Source organism: Pan troglodytes, chromosome 19 (genome assembly GCF_028858775.2).
Source record: "Pan troglodytes isolate AG18354 chromosome 19, NHGRI_mPanTro3-v2.0_pri, whole genome shotgun sequence".
Taxonomy (NCBI): domain Eukaryota; kingdom Metazoa; phylum Chordata; class Mammalia; order Primates; family Hominidae; genus Pan; species Pan troglodytes.
This window is the reverse complement of record NC_072417.2, coordinates 52637711-52657673: the sequence shown is the minus strand read 5'-3', so window position 1 is coordinate 52657673 and position 19963 is coordinate 52637711. Positions and strand designations below refer to the sequence as shown.

The 19963-nt window shown below is 40.6% G+C and overlaps 1 protein-coding gene and 1 pseudogene across 17 annotated transcripts in view; both read right to left on the bottom strand.

The window, feature by feature from the left end:
- The window catches only part of SPECC1 (sperm antigen with calponin homology and coiled-coil domains 1), a 310582-nt gene that overhangs the window by 262917 nt on the left and 27702 nt on the right, over nt 1-19963 (bottom strand). The window lies entirely within an intron of this gene.
- Nucleotides 263-873, bottom strand: LOC134808881 (small ribosomal subunit protein mS37-like; annotated as a pseudogene).

Sequence of the window (19963 nt, the reverse complement as noted above, 5' to 3'; positions counted from 1 at the left end):
ATTTCACTATAATCTCTACATCCATATTTAATCTGAATGCATATCCAGATTGATCAGTTAGAGCAAAAACACTCATCATCATTCCTGATGACCTCTAATTCTGGTTTCGGCTTTCTATTTCAATGGAAACAGAATAAGAAAAGAAATGGAAGGGCTCTGGAAATTTGTCCTGGGCTATAGATACTATCGAAGATCACAAACAATGTGATCTCTCCTATAAATATAAAACAAGTATAATTAATTTTTTATTTTTTTCTCTTCAGAGGATTTTATTTCAAGATAAAACATAACTTCTACCCATAGTATTGATTCCAAAGGTTAGAAAAAGTGTTTTTCCTCATCTTATCCTTCAAAGAGGTCACAGCAATGCAAACGTCTATAAAATGCCTCTGCATAATTGTCAGAAGCTATAGTCCAGAAATCATTGAAAATGCTTTTCCATTTTAAGCTTAGGTGAGGTATCTTAGGAAACCTCTGTGACAACTTACTCAATTTATTGGGAGGTAAACTCCCAGACTCTCCCAGGGTCTCCTGTATTGATCTCATTTTTTAGGCTTCCTAAGCCCTTGAAGCACAATCGAAAAAGCCCTGGATCTCTTTTCTGCACGTATCATTGCGGAATTCATTCGGCTTCCAGCAAGCTGACACTCCATGATACAAGCGGCCTCGCCCTTCTCCGGACGCCAGTCCTTGCTGCAGTTAGCTAGGATGAGGGGTTTGCTGGGCTTCAGTGCAGGCTTCTGCGGGCTCCCAAGCCGCACCAGGTGCCCTCACAGGCTGGATGTCACCATTGCACACTGAGCTCCTGGCAGGCTGTACCAATTTTGTAATTATTTAATATTTATTTTTTAAATTATGGTGAATATTTTGGTATTCTGCTCTAAAATAGGCCCATAAATGCACAGCAGATATCTCTTGGAACCCACAGCTTTCCTACTGGAAGAACTAAGTATTTTTCTTTTAAAGATGCTACTAAGTCTCTGAAAAGTCCAGATCCTCTACCTCTTTCCATCCCAAACTAAGACTTGGAATTTATGAGAGATCTAGCTAACAGAAATCCCAGACACATCATTGGTTCTTCCCAGAGTGCAGTCCTCCTAAAGAGGCTCAGCCCTAAGCAGGCCCCTGCACCAGGAGGGTGGGTCTGAGACCCACATAGCACTTCCCAGGGTGCATGCCCCAGAGAGGCACTGAAACAGCTGAGCACAAGCCTGCAAGTCTGGAGAACTCTCACAGTCAGAAAGGAGGGGGCCCAGTGGACTAACATAAAGAGAGAAGGGAACACAGAGGAATGGATGGCACCAACAACCAGCAAAGCCTTCATGGCCAATGAAAGCATCAGTGACGGCGCCAGAACCCTCATCCCCAAAGACTCTTCACTGCCTTTAGCGAAAAACAATGGCTAGAGAGTGAAGTTATGATCATGTATAGAGAGATAAAGTTACATTTTTATATTCTGACTCTGCTAATGTGAAATTCCCTATCTGCTAGACTAAAAGTTTCAGACACCCTGTTCAAATATCCCATTAGTTGCCAGAGACTTAAAATGAACAGAATGCACATTGTCAGGATGACTATTACCAAAAAATCAAAAGACAGCAAGTATTGGTGAGGATGTAGAGAAACTGGAACTTTTGTGCACTGTTTATGAGAATGTAAAATGGAGCAGCTGCTGTGGAAAAGAGTATGCAGGTTCCTCAAAGAGTAAAACCAAGATGTGGAAACAACTAAATGCCCATCAGTGGATGAAGGGGTAGACAATATGTGGTATATACATACCATGGAGTACTATTCAGCCTCTAAAAAGAAAGGAAATTCTATAACATGCAACAGCATGGATGAATCTTGAGGACATTTTGCTAATGAAATAAGGCAGTCATAGAAAGACAAATACTGCACGACTCCACTTATATGAGATACCAAAAAATAGACAAATTCATAGAATCAAAGAGTACAATGGAGGTTACCTGGAGCTGCAGGGCGGGAAATGGGGAGTTACTAATCAACGAACATAACGTTGCAGTTAAGTAAGATGAATAAGCTCTCAAGATCAGCTGTACAACACTGTACCTAGAGTCAACAATAATGTATTGTACACTTAAAAATTTGTTGAGGGTAGATTAACAAATGTAGTAGAGCCACAAATGTGGTTAAGTGTTCTTACCACAGTAAAATAAAAAAAGAATATCAAGCCCAGGAGTTCGAGACTAATCTGGGTAACATGGTGAAACCCTGTCTCTACAGAAAATACAAAAATTAGCCAGCTGTGGAGGTGCACTCCTAGGGAGGCTGAGGTGGGAGGCTTGCTTGACCCCAGGAGGTCAAGGCTGCAGTGAGCCGTGATTGCGCCACTGTACTCCAGCCCAGATGACAGAGCAAGACACCACCCCCCGCAAAAAAGAAAAAGAATATCAAACACTTTAAAAGATCGGATACGCAAGAACAACAACAAAAAAGAGATGAACAGAGCATCGACCCTCATCTAGTGGGATTCTTGGTCTAACTGAAAAACAGACATTGAGAGACAAACAATGACAGTGATGTGATCACAGCAATTACACAGGTATCCACTGGGGACTGCAGAAGAAAGGAGGAATGCCTAACTTTCAGAAAATAGAGAAAGCGTCAAACAGTTGGTGAAAGCCTTCCAAAACTAGAGAGAACTGCACACACCAAATCACAGAAAGAAGAAAAGCCATGGGAGATTCTGGGACCCACCGGCTATTTTTGATGGCTGAACACCCTGCTGCAGGAGAGACAGGAGCTGGAAAGCATGGTGGGATGAAACCTCAAACAGCTTTGCCTGCATTGCTTAAGATGACTGGGCTTGATTAACTCTAGTCAATGGGGACAATTCAATCAAAGAAGAAAGATGCTCAAATTCACATTTTAGAATGATTTTTTATGGCAGTATGGGGAATAGATTAAAAGGGAGTGAAGCTGGAGGCAAGAAACTTGTTAAGAGGCAACTGAAACAGTCTAGATGATAAATAATAAACTGACAGAGTGACTAGGAAAATCAGAACAGGCTGAATCAAGAGATACCTAGATGAAAATAACAGGACCTGATCACCAGTGATATCTTGGAGAGGAAGGAGTTGTTTCCTTGCTTTCCCTACGACTGGGAATACGGAAGGTTTGCCATGTGTATTGGTTATATACTGATGTGTAGCAAATCACTGACAACGATTTAGCAGCTTAAAACACAAAGGCTTATCTCCCAGTTTCTGTGGGCCAGGAATCTAAGATAGGCTTAGCTGGCTGGTTCTGGCTCAGAGTTTCTCAAGAGGTTGCAATCAAGATGTCAGCTGGGGGTGCATCATCTGAAGGCTCAACTGGGGCCGGAGGGTCCACTTCCAAGGAGTTCACTCACCTGCCTGACAAGGCAGTGCTGGTTGTTGGCAGGAGATCTCAATTCATTGCCAAGTGAGCCTCTCTATAGCATTGCTGGAACATCCTCCCCATCTGGCAGTTGGCTTCTCTCAGCACGAGTGATCTGAGAGAGAGAGCAAGGAGGAAGCCACAGTGTTCTTCCTACTCCTACTCCTAACACTCTCACTTCTGCCTTATTCCATTAGTTAGAAAGGGAACTAAGCTCCACCTCTTGAAATAAGAAGTGTCAAAGAATTTGTGGATATATTTAAAAATCATCACACTGTGGAAGTGGATAGTGGGTTCAATTAATGCTGAACTTGAAATGCCTGAGACATTCAAATGTCCAACAGGCAATGAACATACCCGTAGATGGTCATGACTTTAGCAAGAATAGAGGAAGATCACAGAATTAAGGAGATCACAGAATTAAGGAGGAATTGAAAGGTAAAAGAAGTGGAGTCAGATTCCCCCTGAAAAGTGAGCCATGAAAGGAACTTTAACTACTGAGTTAGAGGTCAGAGTAGGAAATTTCGGTGGAATTCTTTTTAAAGAAAGGAAGCATATAAGCATGTTTTGAGGTAGAGGGAGAATAAATCAGTAGGCAGGGAGAAGTAAAAAACATAAATGATAGGGGATAGTTGACAAAGGTCTTGGCAGAATCCCTTACCCACTGACTTGGGGCCAAGAGAGGGACCCTTCTTTGTTTGAGGGATAAGAAAAATAAGAAAGAATGGGTGCTATTTAGTGTGGCCCTGTCTCTAGGGCAAACGGATAGGTAACAAACTGTGTGTGTTAGGAATATAGATGTGACCTCACATTGAGATTCTCATCTCAAATCCATTTTGCTGTTACCTGTACCTTCCTACCTTCTCTTTTTGCTATATGCAGACTGCTGTTTTGTCTTCCTGGCCTGTTCCAGGTTTCAGCATTCTGGCATATCTGCTACCCTGTTCCCAAACCTCTGTAGAGTCCATGCTCCTTCCTTGGATAGTGTTTGATTGGGCCACGTATCTAAGAAGTGATGCCTTCAGTTAGGCCTGAGAACCTCCTCTAGGGAAATCTCCATCAGTGACCCTGACAGACTTGGTATCTTGGAGATGTCACTGCTCCCAGCCTGTGGTCTAGGAGAATCTCAGCCTGGGCCTCTAGTAGTATGGATAAAGCGTTAAGGTATCTTTGAACCAGAGTCTGTCATATTCCTCAATGTGGGACAGATAAAACAGTGGTAGTGCTGGTGTTTCTGAGCTAGAACTCTGGTTTTTGGTCTAGATTCTTTGATGTATGACCTTTGAGAGGTATTAAAATTTGTTCTAATACAATGTTCAATACAAATGTAGTTCCTTTTCTGTTATGACCTCAACAAAACATGACCAACTGTAGATGAACATTAAACTATGACAATTCATGGAAATGAATACAGTAATACCAGCAGTTCCCCCATTTTGGCAGTTACCATGGTGACATTTGGCACAAATGGCTATTTAAGGGTGCTTTTGTTAAAACCTACCATCTTATTAGGCACATGATATTAAAACTAATGAAATAATGGAGAAACTTCTTAAAAACTTTTAATGAATAAAGTGATGAAGTGATAATATTTTAGCTGCTATTTATAAAGTGACTATTACAGGTCAAACATTCTTCTAGGGTTTTTTTGTTGAAGTTGTCACATTTAATCCTTAATAAACCCACTATGAGTCAGGTATTCTTTTCTCCCCTTTGGACAGTTGGAGAAATGGCGGTCAGAGAGGTTAGGTAATTTGCTCAGGGCCACACAACCTGCATGTAGAAAATCTGAGATTTGTACAGGAGCGTATCAAACTCTGAAGTCCATGCTTCTATTTTCCCATGCTGCCTTTCTAATAAAAGGTAACTAATGCTACTGGATGCTGCCCCCAAAGTGAGTCACTTTCACCCCACCCTACTTGATTTTCTCCATAAAACTAATCACATCCTGACAACTTCTTATTTATTGCTGATCTCCCCCACTAGATTATAAACTCAATAAAAGCAAGATCCTTGTCTACTGAATATCAGTACCTAAAACGCTGTCTAGCACAGAGCAAGTAATTAATAAATATTTGCTGAATGAACAAATAAAGGAAAAAAATTCAAAGGAAGAAAAAGCCCTAAAACAGATGTTTACCTAAACATACATTTTAAAAGAAAGCATATAACAAATTCAGGACAGAATTTAAATATGATTTTTTAAAGAAATAACCAAGTGCTAGCTGGGCACAGTGGCTCACACCTATAATCCTAGCACTCTGGGAGGCCGAGGCGGGCAGATCACTTGAGGTCAAGAGTTCAAGACCAGCCTGGCCAACATGGTGAAACCTGTCTCTACTAAAAATACAGAAATTATCCAGGCATGGTGGCAGGTCCCTGTAACCCCAGCTACTCAGGAGGCTGAGGCAGGAGAATTGCTTGAACCCAGGAGGCAGAGGTTGCAGTGGGCCAAGATTGCACCACTGCACTCCAGCCTGAGTAACAAAGCAAGACTCTGTCTGAAGGAAAAAAAAAAAAAAAGAAAGAAAGAACCAAGTGCTTATTTGGGACCTACTATGCTATGTTTTTCCATGCACGCTATTTTCAATAAAGCAGTTAGCAAACTTGCAAGATCATAACAACAAATATATGCTTCTATAACTCTAAAATTGTGCTTTAAGAAGTTCCTCTTTACCAGCTCATGTATGCATTAGTTTTCTAAGAATTAGTAGTAACTTTTTCCCTGGAGAATATCCACAGCCAGTTTATTTAACCAAAGGAGGATGCTTACTAAGATGAAGTTATCAAATGTGAGCCTAAGTGGGGCCAGTTCATGTTAATATACTCCAGAACAAAAACCATCCTACTGTCCTCTGACAATTTTACCTGAAAATTCATTTTCCACATTACCAAGGAGCCAGGGTAGGAGAATATAGAAAGACCACCCAAGAATCCTTACTTCTTTCAGCAAAATCAATTCAAAGTAGGTAACTAAACACATGCCCTAACAATGAATAGCAGATTGTGCTCAGAAGAATGATCTACAAGAAGGAACTACTGAAATATTCCAATAAGACTTCTCTCCAAAATGATTTTATTGAATTTGCATTTTAAAAAATATTTTAAGCCTAAATTTTAAAAGGTTTGATATTGGTACATGAATAGACAAACAGACATGGACTAGACCAAGAATTAGGTTCAAACATATACAGGAATTTAATATACGATAAAGCTAGTATTCCAAAGGAACCAACAAATGGTGTTCAGACAGCAGGATAGGCATCTGGAAAAACACAGTTGGGCACCCTACCTTACTCCTAACACCAGGAGTAACTGAAGGAGCACCAAATATTTATTTATTTTAATTATACTTTTAAGTTCTAGGGTACGTGTGCACAACATGCAGGTTTATTACATAGGTATACATGCGCCATGTTGGTGAGGAGCACCAAATATTTAAAAGAAAAAAATTGGCCAGGGGCGGTGGCTCACACCTGTAATCCCAGCACTTTGGGAGGCCAAGGTGGGCAGATCACCTGAGATCGGGAGTTCGAGACCAGCCTGAGCAACATGGAGAAACCCCATCTCTACTAAAAATACAAAATTAGCCAGGCATGGTGGCACATGCCTGTAATCCCAGCTACTTGGGAGGCTGAGGCAGGAGAATAGCTTTAATCTGGGAGGCACAGGTTGCGGTGAGCTGAGATATTGCACTCCAGCCTGGGCAACAAGAGCAAAACTTCAACTCAAAAAAATAAATAAATAAATAAAAATAAAAAAAGAAAAGAAAAAAATGAAAATAGTATAATTAGCAGAAGAAAACACCGTAGAATCCTCGGACTCTTAGGATGGGGAATGCCTATAATATAAAAACCCTGAAGTTATAAAAGAGAAAATCACCTACATACAAACCAAATCTTTCTACATGCCTAAAACATAGCACAAACACAGCTAAATAATCATAGCTGAATGAACTGGGAAAACAAAACTTGACTCATATCCAGACAGAGTTAATTTTCCTACACATAAAGAGTACCTATATAAACCCAACAAAAAAACCACCACTAACCCAAAATAAAAATGTGACAGGTAATGAACAGGTAGTTCACGGAGAATACAAATGGCTCTTCGGCACATAAGTGCTCAGACTGACTTTTACTTATTTATTTTTTGAGAGACAGGGTCTCACGATGTTGCCCAGGTTAGGCTCAAACTCCTGGGCTCAAATGATAGTACCAGGACTACAGGTGTGCCCCACCGCACCTGGCTCCTCAACCACCTGTATTAACAGGAAATGCAAAATAAAACTTTCAAATCTATTTTACCTATTAGAATGGCAAAAATTTGAAAAGCTCCGAACGTCATCATGTTGGTGAGAATGTGAGAAGACTGGCACTCTCATTTTTTGCTGATAGCATATATATACGGATGGCTTCTATGGAAAGCAATTTGGCAGCGTCTATCAAATGTACAAATGCATATATCCTTTGACAAAGCAATTCCACTCTAGGAATGTGTTCTATATGGTTGTGCTTCCTGGGGCTGGGAACTGGGAGCTAAGGGACAGGGGCAGAAGATAATCTTCTTTTCCCTCCTTCCCCCTGTTAAACATGTTGAATTTTATATACTGTAATATATTATTTTTCACAAAAGACAATTTTTAAGCGATATGTCTGGGAATTTTTTTTTTTTTTCTTTTCTGATACAGGGTCTCACTCTGTCACCCAGGCTGGAATGCCATGGTATGATCTCAGCTGACTGCAGCCTCAACATCCTGGGTTCAAGCAATTCTCCCACCTCAGCCTCCTGAGTAGCTGGGACTACAGGCACGTGCCATCATGCTAATTTTTGTATTTTTGTATATACAGGGTCTCACTATGTTGCCCAGGCTAATGTCAAACTCCTGGGCTCAAGCAATCCACCCACCTCAGGCTCCAAAGTGCTGGGATTACAGGCGTGAGCCACCGCGCCCGGCCCTGGGAATTCTTACAAAAGAAAAAATATCTACTCTCCCCTTCTGTTAAAATCAAAACAGAGAAGGAAATTCAACCTATAATGAAAGTAGAGAATGGCCTCAACCCTGAGCAACAAACACAAGGGCTATTTCTGAGACAGGAATTTGCTGAACAAAATCGAGGGAAGATGACAAGAATCAAGACTCACTTCTCGGCTGGGCGCAGTGGCTCACGCCTGTAATCTCAGCACTTTGGGAGGCCAAGGCGGACAGATCACGAGGTCAGGAGATTGAGACCATCCTGGCTAACACAGTGAAACCCAGTCTCTACTAAAAATACAAAAAATTAGCCGGGCGTGGTGGCAGGTGCCTGTAGTCCCAGCTACTTGGGAAGCTGAGGCAGGAGAATGGCATGAACCCAGGAAGCGGAGCTTGCAGTGAGCCGAGATCACACCACTGCACTCCAGCCTGGGTGACAGAGCAAGACTCTGTCTCAAAAAAAAAAAAAAAAGACTCACTTCTCTAGATCTTGAGCCGTATTCAAATTTATCTCAGCTTAGTGAGAGGTTAAAGCAAGGAATATCCTTCTCTGAGGGCCCTGCTCCTTACTGAAGGAAGGTAACGGATGAGTCAAGGACACCAATGGAGAAAAGCACTAACACCATTATCTGATGAACATTATGTGAAGAAGGGTAAGAAGTGAAGTGGAATTGCTGAAGAAGTCAGTGAAAGCGGAGATTCATTTGGGGAAATGGAATATAGGAAATCCATAAAAGTGATTAAAAAGATGTTAGAGGCTGAGGCGGGGGGACCACAGGGTCAGGAGATCGAGACCATCCTGGCTAACACGGTGAAACCCCATCTCTACTAAAAATACAAAAAATTAGCCAGGCATGGTGGCGGGCACCTGTAGTCCCAACTACTCAGGAGACTGAGGCAGGAGAATGGCGTGAACCTGGGAGACGGAGCTTGCAGTGAGCCGAGATCACGCCACTGCACTCCAGCCTGGGTGACAGAGTGAGGCTCCATCTCAAAAAAAAAAGTTAGATACGAGAGATAAAGATCCAACAGACACACAACTGCTAATTTTGAACAGAACAAAACAAATGGCACAGAAAAAGAAAATTTAAGATATAATACCGGAAAACTTTCCTGAAATTGAGTAACTGAATCTATAGCTTGAAAGGGTTTAGCATATGCCGAGAAAAATCAGTAGAGTCCAACCAGCACAAGACACATCTAGCAAGGCTGGTGATTCTACCAACACAGAGAAAGAAGTGGGTGGCCCATAATGCGGAAAAAGGCAGACCATCTGCAGTCTTCTCCAGAACACTGGAGTCTGAAGACAAAAGAATGCTGCCTACTGAGCCAGAAGGGAGAGAAGTGACCCAACACATCTTTACCAAGTTAGAATGTCACACATTATTTAAAGGCTGCAAAACCCATGAAAGACATGAAAGAACACAAGCATTTACAACATGAAAGAACACAAGCATTCTCACACTCAAGAATCCTCAAGAAAAATGTAGTCCTAATCCAGCCCACTGAAAGTTAAATGTACTTAATGTGCTCATTAATGGGAACTTCATAGCTTCAAATCAGCCTGGTCCCATCTACCAACATCTCTCGCCTGGCTTTCCTGCAATAGTCAGCACCTTTCCCTCCTCCCAGTCTTGTCCCCTGGAGTCTGCTCTCAGCATAGCAGAGTGACCACAACAACACCCAAGTCAGAGCCCTCCAGCACGCACTGGTCTACAAAGCCCTTCCCAACCCCCACCCCACGTGCCCTCTGGGTCCTTGTGACGTGTCTCCTGCATACCCTAGCAGCCCTGGCCTCCTCACTGCCCCTCCTATACATCAGGAAGGCGACTCCTTGAGTCTTGGCTCTGGCCGCCTCCTCCACCTGCAGTGAGTTAACTCCCTTACCTACTCTAGGTCATTGCTCAAATGTCAGCATCTCAATGGGGCCCTCCCTGACTACCCTATTTAAATTCTACGTACTCCCCTTGACCCCACGGACCTCACTCACCCTATTCCACTTTTATTCTTACAATTTAGCACTTGTTCTCTTCTAACGTATTGTAAGACTTACTCATTTATTACATTGTTTGCCACCCCCTCTAGTACGTAAACTCCAGAGGGGCAGGGATTTCTGTCTATTTATTCATTTCTTTATCCCTAGGACATAGAACAGGGCATAGTTCAGAGTATTCAATGTTATCAATGAATGAACTAGCAGTAGTACCAGTTCCAGTTAGGCACAGAATTAAATCTAAATAGAATTAAATCTCATGGTCTGGGTTAACTATGGATAGAAAATTAAATATAATTTTAAGAAGCCAAGAAAGAAAAAATTAACAATGTAAAAATAATATTAATTTGATAATAATAACAGAAACTCTGCCAGGCACTGTGGCTCAAATCTGCAATCCCAGCTACTCAGGAGGCTGAGGTGGGAGGATCACTTGAGACCAGAGTTCAAGACTCAGCCTAGGCAACATGGCAAGAAACTGTCTCTAAAAAAATTAAAACTTAAATTTTTAAAAAAGAATTCTCAAAGCGTCACAAAAACTGGAGATTAAGGTACAGGAAGTGTGAAGTAATATTACTATGCTAATGGTTTTTTTTTTAGAAAGGTATAACCAAAAGATTTCTTTCTCAAGTCGAAAAACTGAGAAAGATAAGCATATCTTCCAATTAACGGAGGGGAGGAAAAGCCAGATACAACAAAATAAGATATAAATTAGTTTCCAGTTGAAAATAAGAGTAGGAGTTATTTTGCATCACCTCACCTGTGACCCCCCCCACCCAGTCCAAAAAACACTACTGATAAACAGGGTAGAAAAGCATCATCTCAGATAAAGCAGGAAAAACTGCCACAGTCTCAAACCACAAACTATGAGCACACACCTGGCCAACCCTGCCAAGTCTGGGCTCAGTAGGAGGAATGTGCTGAGAGCTAGGATGTACCAACTTAGACATTCTGTGGGATACAGATGTCCCTGGAAGGGTCACACCATCTCAAAGGCACCTGTAATGCCCACTGATTACAGCCACCATATGTGAGAGAGAAACTCAGGGCACTTAGAGAGTATAACAAGAACCTTATGTCATCTGAGATGAGGAATCCTCAGCCCTGCAAATTAACCAACTCTTTAGAACAACTGGCAAAACATAAATATCCACAACTTTTGTTTCAGTAATTCCACTCCTAGATATCAATCCAAAGTACATGAGACAGCAGATATACACACAAAATGGTATTTACTGCAGCATTGTTTATAATAGCAAAAAACAAGAAATAATCCATATGTCTCTCAATAGGATACTGGGTACATGAGGGTACATACAAGGAATTCAACCATCAAAAAGAGTGATATGGATGTCCACAGATGGACATAAAAAGCTGTGTGTTACGTGAAAACAAACTCAAGCAGCAGCAGGATGGGCTTATGATAGTCAGTATGAGCTAATTTCTGGAAAAAAAAAATCTAGTGTATGCACAGAAAACACCTGAAAGAACAGAAACAAAACTATCAGCAGAATATTGAGATGTTTTACTAAGTTGTATATCTATACTGCTTGTAATTTTTACCCCAAGCAAGAATTACTTTTTGGAAAAAGAAAATTCAGGAAATAAAGCATTTCTTTAAACTTCATGTTTAAACAAATGGTGATGGAATAAAAGAGTTCTTATTCATCATAAACACACACAGCACACATGCACGCATGTGCGTGAGCACACCCTTTACTTGATAAATACCATGTTCAATATTTTAGTCTTTCCTTTTAGGTTCTATCCCTTCACTCAAAATGCGGTTATAAATAAATGTACTTTTCATGTGCCTTCTGCCTAAACCCACTTTAGTGTAACTTTACAGTCCCATTATCATTATAGTCTCAAAGCTAGACTCAGCCTGAAACTACCCTTTCATTTGGAACTCTTATTAAAATGCCACATACAGCTCCTTCAAATAAAAACAAACCCTAGGACCTGACGCTAGGCTTCCTTTGTTGCTACTCATAATGGCCAAGTTCTGTGCTTATAATACATCTTCTTTCATTTTATTGCTACATATCAAAGGGTTTTATATGTTTTTCTTATTATGTCTTAATTCAAAACACCATCACGCTCTTTTCCAGATGAAAATAAGGAAAAGAAATTGAGCAACTGACTGACTTAAAGGTCATAAAACTATATAGTAGCAGAGTCAGCAAAGAAGAAACACACATCTCCCAAGTAGAGGCTGAAAACCAGTACCATTCACCTCTAGGGTGAGCTATATACAGCTTAGAAAGTCACCTTCTCTAAATGTTCAAACTGAATCCCATACCCATACTTTACCACTACCTTGTAAGAACAGCCTCAGATCTTGTTATGGCCTTTTTTTTTAGCATGCTGAAGCCAATAAAATGCTTCCCATTCAGCAAGAGAAACAAGTTCTGAAACACTGAATAATCTGCCCGGGGCCTATGAACATTTCCACTGTGAGAAATGTTCTCCACTGTGTGGAGAAGATCCTTACTCTTCTCCACACAGGCCGAACATTAGAAAAATTCTTGGATTCTATGATGCACAGCTTAGGAGTCTGTTTAGCACAATTTAAGTCCAAATAGTTATTAAATCCTCCTCTGTTCCAGAAACAGTGCTAAATACTGTGAATATAAAAATGGAAAAGATACTCTCCTGGCTCCCAAGAAAGTCAGCCAGGTAGAGGAGACACAGGCACACAAATCACTGTCACATGAAGCTCTACCCCCCTAACTTCAAACGAGGGCCTAAGTCACCAAGAATACAGTAGCACTTGTGACTACGATTAACTACTATAATTCAATACTTTATCTTCCCTTAGAAAACTCTTCTCCCTTGGAAATTTATTTACATTTCTAAATACCATTCCTTACTAAAAGGAAGCAGGGCTCCTTGGGGAAATAGCTGATTCTAGGTGTGGACTATGAAATGAACATGGTGAGTCTGGGACATCCCATGTTGCCCAGAAATCAAGGAACTGCCCAAAGATTAACAGAGTCATGTTAAATGGACCTAAGAGTGAACCAGAAGGAGCTCACTTTGCCCTACGTGGAACAATTTCAAGAAAAACATGACAGTAATGAATTATAAAACATGAATTAAAATACATATTGGTACTAAAAAGAGAACAAAAGGATGTGGCTTTGGATAAAGCTCTTCTTCATGGAAGAATACCAGCTAATAAATGTAAAGGAAATGAGAGAATTAGAAAAATTATCATTTTGTAAACCTTAATATATTCACCTAGACATGCTAAAACCACTGAGTAAAAGGCTGCTTCGGAAGAGGATGCTCACATGATCTCAGAGTTTCACACCACAGATAATTTATTAGATACAGGAAGGAAGATGTGATCAAGCTTCCTGTGACCCCCAGCCAGACCCCACGACACTATGTGCCTCCTTGTGATAGGGGAGCTACACAGCATCGCCCACACAGCTTCTCGCCAAAACTGTTTGAAGCTAATCACAAGGGAAGAACTGGACAGCTTCTGACCATGAGACGCTCCACCAGACAACTTGCTTGGCCTCTCCAAAGAAACTTGCTTGGCCTCTCCAAAGAAAACTCAGTTTCATTTAAAAACAAAACTAATTATTTAAAAACAAACGAAAAGCAAGTTGTGGACTTGAGCTCCAGGGACAGAGCAGACATACTTTTCCCTGTTCTTCCCAGTAAGTGGTAATAAAAACCCTCAACACTAGATATAAAACAAATATAAGAAGGTTCTGGAAGGGGAAGAGGAGGCAGACTATCCAGGTGCCTTGAGGCCCACAGAACAACCCAGTGATGGGTTCACTGGGTCTTCTTTTTGCTTCATTATCTCAGACTTGGAGCTGAAGAAGCAGGCAACTTCAAAACACCAAGGGGCACAGATTGAAAAGCCCCAAGAAAAGCCTGCCCTCTCTAGCCAAAGGACCAGGAAGGAGACAGTCTAATGAGATGGAACACATTTAGACAGTAACTGCCCATTTACCAGCAATAACTGAGCAGGGAGCCTAGACTTCCAGTCTTGTGAGGACGTACCAAGGTACCCAACACCCCCACCAAGGCTGAGTAAGGACTGCGACTTTTATCCCTGCATGGCAGTAATAAGGAGCCCATCCCTCACCCCCCAGCAGTGTCAGGGGAACCTGGACTTCCACTCCCACCCAGGAGTGATGAGGCCCTCCCTGCTGGGGTCATGTCAGAGGAGGCCTAGTGGAGATTCAGTGACTTAACCTTTTCCCAGAGATAATGAGGCCACCTTTCCTCCCTCTTCCCCCATGGTGACAGTGAAAGCACTGTGGCAAGCAGTCACAAGGCACTCCTACCCCTCCCAGCCAGGGAGGTATCAGGGAGGCCAAGTAGGGAACCAGAATACCCACAACCACCCAGCAGCAACAGGGGTCCCCCACCCCATTGGGGGTCAATGGAAGCAGAGCGGAAAGCCTGGATATTTACCCCCATCTAGAAGTAACAAGCTGATGTCCCCCTTCTTCTACTACAATGGTGTTCAAAACAGGTTTAAATAAGGTCTAGAGTCTGATAACATAACACCCAAATCGTTGAAGTTTTCATTGAGGATCATTTATACCAAGAGCCAGGAAGATCCCAAACTGAAAGAGAAAAGACAATTGACAGACACTAGCACTAAGAGAGCACAGATATTAGAACTACCTGAAAGGATGTTAAAGCACATATCATAAGCCTCAACAGGCTGGGCGCGGTGGCTCACGCCTGTAACCCAAGCACTTTGGGAGGCCGAGGCAGGCGGATCACAAGATCAGGAGATCGAGACCATCCTGGCTAACACGGTGAAACCCCGTCTCTACTAAAAATACAAAAAAAAATAGCAAGGCATGGTGGTGGGCACCTGTAGTCCCAGCTATTCGGGAGCCTGAGGCAGGAGAATGGCATGAACCTGGGAAGAGGAGCAGTGAGCCGAGATCGCACCACCGCACTCCAGCCTGGGCGACAGAGCGAGACTTCGTCCCCCCGCAAAAAAAGAAAAAAGCCTCAACAAACAACTACAAATGTGCTTGAAACAAATGAAAAAAAAATCTTGGCAAAGAAATAAAAGATATATATTTTGGCCAAGTGCAGTGGCTCACAGCCTGTAATCCCTGCACTTTGGGAGGCTGAGGCAGGCAGATCACCTGAGGTCAGGAGTTTGAGACCAGCCTGACCAACATGGAGAAACCCCGTCTCTACTAAAAATACAAAATTAGCCAGTCATGGTGGCACATGCCTGTAATCCTAGCTACTCAGGAGGCCGAGGCAGGAGAATCGCTTGAACTCAGGAGGCGGAGGCTGCGGTGAGCCGAGATCCCGCCATTGCACATTGCACTCCAGCCTGGGCAACAAGAGCAAAACTCCATCTCAAAAAAATAGATACATATTTTAATGGAAATTTTAGAATTGAAAAATACAGTAACCAAATTGAATGGACAGACAACATAGAATGGAGGGGGCAGACAAAATAATCAGTGAACTTCAACAGAAAATAATAGAAATTACCCAATATGAAGAACAGAAAGAAAATAGACTGGCCAAAAAATAAAGAAGAAAAAAGAGGAGCAGCAGGAGGAATGATGGAAAAAGAGAAAGGAAGGAAGGAAGGGAAGGAGGGAGGGAAGGAGTGAGGGAGAAAGTCTCAAAGACCTCTGAGACTAAAATAAAAGATCTAACACTCTTGTCATCAGGGTCCAGGAAAGAGACAAAGATGGCACAGCTGGAAAAGTATTCAAAAAATAATAGCTGAAAACTTCCCAAATTTGGCAAGAGACATAAACCTATAGATTCGAAATGCTGAACCCCAAATAAAAAGCCCAATAAAATCCACACCAAAATACATCACAGTCAAACTTCTGAAAAGACGAAAAGAGAAAAAGTCTTGAAAGCAGTGAGTGAAACACTTCATGTACGAGGGAAAAACAATTCAAGTAACAGATTTCTTACAGAAATTAAGGAAGCCAGAAGGAAATGACACAATGGTTTTCAAGTGCTGAAAGAAAAGAAGTGTCGACACAAAATTCTAGATTCAGTAAAAATATCCTTCAAGAATCAATGGGAAATCAAGACATTCTCAGATAAAGGAAAATAAGAGAATATGTTGCCAGCAGATCTCCCCAAAAGGAATGGCAAAAGGAAGATCATGCAACAGACCAAAAAATGATGAAAGGAATCCAGAAACATCAAGAAGAAAGAAATAACATAGTAAGCAAAAATACATGTAATTACAATAAAATTTCTATCTCCTCTTAAGACTTCTAAATTATATTGATGGTTGAAGCAAAAATTATAACCCTGTCTGAAGTGCTTCTACTAAATGTATGCAGAGAATTATAAATGGGGAAAGTATAGGTTTCTATACTTCATTGAAGTGGTAAAATGACAACACCGTGAAAAGTTACATACACACACACACATAAGTATATATAAATATATGTGTATATATGTGTGTGTGTATATATATACATATAATGTAATACAGCAACCACTAACAACACTATGCAAAGAGATAATAACCAAAAACAATTTAGATAAATCGAAATGGAATTCTAAAAAATATTCAAATACTCTACAGGAAGACAAGAAAAAAAGAGAAAAAAAGGGGAGGACAAACTAAATTTTTTAAAAACATAAATAAAATGGTAGACTTAAGCCCTAACTTATCAATAATTACATAAATGTAAATGATCTAATTATATCAATTAAAAGACAGAGATAGCAGAGTTAATTTAAAAACATAGCTATAAGAAACCTGCTTTGGGCTGAGTGCAGTGACTCACACTTGTAATCCCAGCACTTCGGGAGGCCGAGGCGGGTGGATCACCCGAGGTCAGGAGTTCCAGACCAGCCTGGACAACATGGTAATACCCCATCTCTACTAAAAATACAAAAAAATTAGCCAGGCGTGGTGGCACACGCCTGTAGTCCCAACTACTCAGGAGGCTGCGACACAAGAACTGCTTGAACCCGGGCAGCAGAGGTAGCAGTGGGCCAAGATTGCGCCACTCCAGCCTGAACGACAGAGTGAGAACTCCACCTCAGTTGAAAAACAAAAAAGAAACCTGCTTTAAATATACCAATATATGTTGGTTGCAATTAAAAGAATAAAATATATCATGAAAACATTAATCAAAAGAAAGGAGTGGCTATATTAATAACATAAAATAGACTTCAGAGAAAAGAAAATTTCAAGAGACAGGAATAAAAGGATCAAGAAAAGATCCTGAAAGAAAAGCAGGCAAATCAATCATTCTGCTTGGAGATTCAACACCCTCTCTTAACAACTGATAGAACAACTAGACAAAAAAATCAGCATGGAGTTGAGAAGAACTTAACACCACTGAACAACAGGATCTAATAGACATTTACGGAACACTCTACCCAACAATAGCAAAATAAACATTCTTTTCAAGTATTCACTGAACATATCCTTAGACCCTACCCTGGGCCATAAAACAAAGCTCATTAGTGATTGCCGAAGGCTTGGATGGACAGTGGAAGAGCTGCATGGGGAGGGAGAAGGTGACAGCTAAAGAGTGTAGGATTTCTTTTTGGGATAATGAAAATGTTCCAAAATTGATTGTGGTGATGTTTGCGCAACTCTACAAATATAAAAAAGGCCATTGAATTGTACGTTTTAAGTGGGTGAAACATATGGTATGTGGATTATATCTAACACTTTTTAAAAACTTAACACATTTCAAAGAATAGAAGTCATACAGAGTGTGCTCTACTGGAATCAAACTAGAAAGAAGTAACTGGAGGATAACGAGAAAAGCCTCCAAATACTTGAAAACTGGACAGCACATTTCTAAAATCATCCATGGGTCAAAGATATTCATTTCTGATATTCATTTTTACTGTTTAATGTATTTTTAAAATTTTCTTAAGGGAGATAAACTGACTAAAAATGAATATGGCTGGGTGCGGTGGCTCACGCCTGTGATCCCAGCACTTTGGGAGGCCGAGGCTGGTGGATCACGAGGTCAGGAGTTCGAGACCAGCCTGGCCAAGATGGTGAAACCCCGTCTCAACTAAAAAACTACAAAAATTAGCCAAGCGCAGTGGCGGGAGCCTGTGGTCCCAGCTACCTGGGAGGCTGAGGTAGGAGAATCGCTTGAACACAGGCAGCAGAGGTTGCAGTGAGCCAAGATTGTGCCACTGCACGCCAGCCTGGGCGACAGAGACTGCCTCAAAAAAAAAAAAAGACTATCAAAATTTGTGGGACATAGTTTAAAGCAATGCTGAGAGGGAAATTTATAACACTATATGTTTACATTAGAAAAGAGAAAAAGTTTCAAATCAATAGTCTCCACGCCCATCTCAAGAACACAGAAGATGAAGAGCAAAATAAACCCAAAGCAAGCAAAAGAAAGAAAATATAAAAATAAATCAGTAAAATTGAAAACAGAAACACAATAAAGAAAATCAGTGAAACAAAGTACTGATTCTTCGAAAGATTAATAAAATTGACAAACCTCTAGCAAGGCTAACAAACAAAAAAGAAAGAAGACACGGATTACCAGTTATTAGAATGAAAGCATAATTACAAACAACTCTACACATTATAAATTTGACAATGTAGATGAAATGGACTAATTACTGAAAAAACACAAATTACCACAACTCACCCAATATGAAATAGATAATTGGGATAGCCTGATAACTACTGAGAAAATTGAATTTGTAATTTTAACACTCTTAAAACAGAAACACTAAACTTAAAATTTTATAAATATTAGATAAGGTAATTATACCCTTCCTTAACAAATAAAAACAATGACAAATTATTTTGCAGCTAAAGAGATGTATGTACTGTGAAAAATATCTTCATAAAAATAGAACTTTGTTTGAAAAATAAGGATTTTAAAAATGTTTTTAACTCTCAAGAAGCAAGTATCTGGGCCCAGATGGTTTCACTGAAGAATTCTACCAAATGTTTAATGAAGAATTACCACCAACTCTACATAGCATCTTTGAGAAAACTGAAGAGAAGGGAACATCTCCCAGTTCATTTTATGAAGTGGGTGTTACTCTGATACTAGAACTGTATAAGGACAGCTACTCTTGACACACTGTCTATGGGTAGCTCTGCTCTGCAGGAACAGTCAGAAAAAAAAAAAAAGCAGCACTGGAAAAGGGCAGTATAAAAAAAGAAAACTGGGCCAGGTGCAGTGGCTCACACCTGTAATCTCAGCACTTTGGGAGGCTGATGTTGGTGGATCACCTGAGGTCAGGAGTTTGAGACTAGCCTGGCCAACATGGCAAAACCCTGTCTCTACTAAAATACAAAAATTAGCCAGGCAGGGTGGTGGAGAAAATGAAAAGAAAAAAAAAATAAAAATAAACTGCAGACCAATATCCTTCATGAGTATAGACACAAAACTCCTTAAACTCCTTAACAAAATATTAGCAAGTAGAAGCAACATATAAAAATAATTATACACCATGATCAAGTGGGACTTATTCCAGAAACGCAAGGCTGGTTCAACATTTGAAAACAAGGTAACCCACTATATGAACGTACTAAAGAGGAAAACTACATAATCACATCAATCAATGCAGAAAAAAGCATTTGCCAAAATCCAATATCCATTCATGATACTCTAATAAGAAAAATAAGA